Source organism: Prionailurus bengalensis, chromosome A1 (genome assembly GCF_016509475.1).
Source record: "Prionailurus bengalensis isolate Pbe53 chromosome A1, Fcat_Pben_1.1_paternal_pri, whole genome shotgun sequence".
Lineage (NCBI taxonomy): Eukaryota > Metazoa > Chordata > Mammalia > Carnivora > Felidae > Prionailurus > Prionailurus bengalensis.
In genome coordinates, this window is record NC_057343.1 from 111,518,782 (window position 1) to 111,522,859 (window position 4,078).

Here is a 4,078-nt window from a genome sequence, read left to right on the forward strand (position 1 = left end):
GGAGGGAAACTAAGATCCAGAGAGAGTGGGTTAGTGGTGGGCTCCCAAGTCAGGCTCCCTGGGTTCAAATCTCATCCCCATCACCGTGAAGCTGTGTAACCTTGGACCAAGGTACTTGTCCCCCCAGAGTCTCTGTTTCCTCCTCCGTGAAAGGGGGGCAATAAGACTGCCCACATCACGGGCCACGTATTAGAATAACACCAAGGAATTATCATTCACTTTTTGAGGAAGTGATAATGGCTTTGTGGTTATGTAAGAAAGTGTTCATATTTTTAGAAATATATACTGAAGAACACAAGGGTGAAATGACATGATGTCTGGGATTTGTTTTGATGTATTTAACTAAAAAAAAATTTTTTTAATGTTCATTCATTTTTGAGAGACAGTGTGAGTGAGCAGGGGCGAGGCAGAGAGAGGGAGACACAGAATCCACAGCAGGCTCCAGGCTCTGAGCTTGCAGCACAGAGCCCGACGCGGAGCTTGAACTCAGGTACTGCGAGATCATGACCTGAGCTGAACTTGGATGCTTAACCGACCCAGCCACCCAGGTGCCCCTTTAATATACTTAATTTAAAAGAAAGAAAGAAATGAGCCAAACACGTGTGGCAAAATCTCGACAGTTGTGCAGTTGGGATGATGTGATGTATGTGGATCTGTTCTCTCTGCCTGTGAGATTCTTTGTTAACAACAAAAAAAGACGGCCTGCCTCACGGAGCTGTGGTGAGGCCTCCCCGGTGCCGGCCCCAGGAAGCACCTAGCAAACATGAGCTACCTTTGTGGCTACCGTTATCCTTGTCACTGTCCTGCCAGCCTGAGAAGGTGAGCCAGAGTACAGTCAGTGCTCCTGAACCCCGTCACTCCCAATGACACCTCGCCCTGCCTGTCACTATGGAGCCTCACCAGCTGTGTGCCAGGGCTCTGTCACCAACATTGAAGGCGGGGCTCAATCATGAGGTGTTACCCCCCTATGCCCCGTTTGAGCAACTCTGTTCTAAAAGACCCCCTTCGGGGGGAGCCTGGGTGACTCATTTGCTTCAGCGTCTGACTTAATTTTAGCTCAGGTCATGGTTTCCCAGTTCGTGAGTTCGAGCCCCGAGTAGGGCTCTGCACTGACAACGGCATGGAGCCTGCGTGGGATGTTCTCTTTCTCTCTCTCTCTCTCTCAAAATAAATAAATAAACTTAAAAACATTTTTTAAATAAAATAAATAAAGACCCCCTTTGGCGACTCACTTGAACCAGAACATCTGGTCACCAGGCCTCCTCCAGAGCCCAGATGAGAACCCTGTCACAGCTCCTTCATGAGGAAGATGAATTCTGCCAGTCAATCCAGTGCCATCCTCTGTGCAGTGGTGACAGCTGTCGGGGAGGCAGGGGCCCGGTGTTCAACTGTCAGCCTCCTTACTTTCCTGCCCTGCAGTTCAGACACAGCCTCTTCAGAGCTAGCCACCAGGGGGTGCTCTCCAGCGGAATCACCATCTCCCGGGGTTCCAGAGCCCTAGAGGCTGTGGAAGGAGCCACCTGGTAACACTGGGCCGAGGCAGTGAGCAAGTGAACTAACTGCTTGTGATGGAGCGAGTCCCAAGCCCCCACCCTACCCCTAACGTTTTAATTTCCACCAGCATTTTTAAATAACATTATGTATTTTGGGCGTTTTTTGTTTGTTTTTGTTTTTGTTTCCAATAAAAGTAACTAATGCTTAACATGCTAAATGGGTTTCGAATTTTTGTCTTGTGTTGCTGCATGTTTGAAGATTTCCTGAGCTTAGGGCAGATGGCTCCTAAATTCTTGGGCTATGAAGCAGAGGAAGGGGAGCTCCAGCGGCCTGTGAGACCCAGGCAGATCCCTGGCCCCTCTAGGCCTCAGTTTCCCCTGTCTGCACGTTTGGGGGTGCTGGCTCACATTTCTCTGAGCTCTAGCAGGCCGGCCTTCCTCAGTGTTCAGGGCTGGTCTGGGAAAGGTGGGACAGGGGAGGCTCACCCCTCAACCTTTCTCTACAAGGCCCCCAACTATCTGCCTCCCAACTCACTTCCTCTTCGTTGTGCAGTTCTGGCCCTTCCTTGGGGGACCCTCCTGACCATCCTGGGCTGTGCTGTTCTTCTCCCCTCTGAGGGGCTGCACGACCTTGACTCTGCCATCCGGGGCACCTTGTCCATACGGTATAATCTCTAACTTCCCACAGATGCCTGTTCATTCTCTGGGAGTTCTGGCCCCAGAAGTGAACAAGACAGGTCTAGCCTCGCCTGCGCAGGCATCAGAGCCCAGCTCCCTGACTAGCATTGCGAGCTGGCGCCCAGGGTACTTTTGGTACTTTCTACGGGTGCAAAGGAAAGGTCAAGACAGCATTTTCCATGCCGGGGTGCAGGCATGCCGTGGCTTTGTCTCGTGTACAAGTCCCAGCAACCAAAGGGGTTTTAAGAGCTTTCCCCCAGCAAACCTAGCCGGAAGCCGGAGTAGTTCAGGGACAAGCCAGGCCCCACCCCTACCATTGTGTAGGAGCAGGATCAAAAAGCTTTGGGACCACACTTTGGGGTCCTGGGTACGGGGCTTAGCAGGAGGCAGGGAGCATTTCTTTGACTCCAAGGCCAACATAGACTGGTAGTTCTCAGGTCTGCAGGCCTGGACTCCCAGAAACCAACTGCCAAGCACTAGTCCCACAGTCAGGAGGGAAAAGCTGTCTCAGCCCCTGGCCTATACCTAGAAATCTATTGCATCAGGTCTGTTGCTGTGGCCCAACCTGCTGCAACTGAAGAAACCCCCACTCAAACCAGAGGGGCTGTGAATTCCAGAAGGGGAGTTTTTGGCCACAGACCTAGTCCTACTCTGAATCAGGATGAGAAGAGCCCCGTGAAAGCCTTTTCTTATCCCCCAGTTTGTCATGTGCCCTTTTTCCCAGGGCACTATAAACCCCAAGAAGCAAGGTGACTTGTTTGGTCAGCGGGCTCAGCTGTGCCAGAAACTTCTCCAAGCAGGGAGGGCAGCCCTGAGAGGGAAGAATGTTGGAAAGAGAATGAATGGGTCAGGGCACAATGCGGGCTAGAGGTACCAGAACTCCCACTCAGAAAAGGAAAAAGAGTCCCCAGTTCAAAGAGCAGGGTCCATCCTGGGGGCCCGTTAGGTCTGCTAGTAGCAGGGGCAAGGAGATGAGGGCTATAAGAGTAAGTTGCTTTGGAACCAGCACCCCTGGGGTACCTGGGGGGCTCAGTCGGTTGAGCATCCAACTCAATTTTGGCTCGGGTCATGATCTTAGGGCTGTGGGATCTAGCCCTGTGCTGGGCTCTGTGCTGAGCTTAGAGCCTGCTTAAAATTCTCTCTCTCTCTCTCTCTCTCTCTCTCTCTCTCTCTCTCTCTTTCTCTCCCCCCCACACACCATTGCACTCTGTCTCTCAAAAAATAAAATAAATCTTTAAAAATAAATAAATAAAATAACCCAGCCCCCCCACCTACCTCCTGCTTCAGCATCTTCCAAAACCATGGGCTAAGAAGAGAAAGAAAAGAGGGAGAAGAGAGAAGTTCTCAAATGGTAAGAACAAAGACCAAGCTTGACCAGACGGGGAAACCCTTTAAAAGATGTCAGTAATAATAGAGCGTCAAACAAAAAGTAAAAACAGCAAAGCTGACAAGGAAAACCGCAGTAGTCAGCAGAGGCCCACCAGTGACCCAAAGGTGAAGAGAGGCACTTTCACCCCTGCAGAATGGAGACAGACTTCGGGAGCCACCCCCAGGTCCTAGCACAGCTCCAGCGGCCAGAAGCACGAGAAGGGGGAGCCCGAAAGGTTCTCTGGTGCTCTGTCTCCAGAGAGACAGGTGCTCCACCTTTGGGACAGTGACTTGGACCCACCTCCCTGATAGAAAGCCTGAGGGCATGGACCTGTCTGTCCTGGCACCCAGGAGAGGCTAGGGAAGACTGTGGTACATGAGAAAATGACCCCGGGCTACCTGAGCAGCGCCCTCCCCCTCCTGAAGCCCTGGAGGCTGTGACTGTCCCCTTGGTAGCCATTTCCCATTTCTGAAGAGTCTTCTGAAGGAGCCAACACCAACTTGGGGTTCCTTCTGTCCCGTCACTGTCTTCACACAAG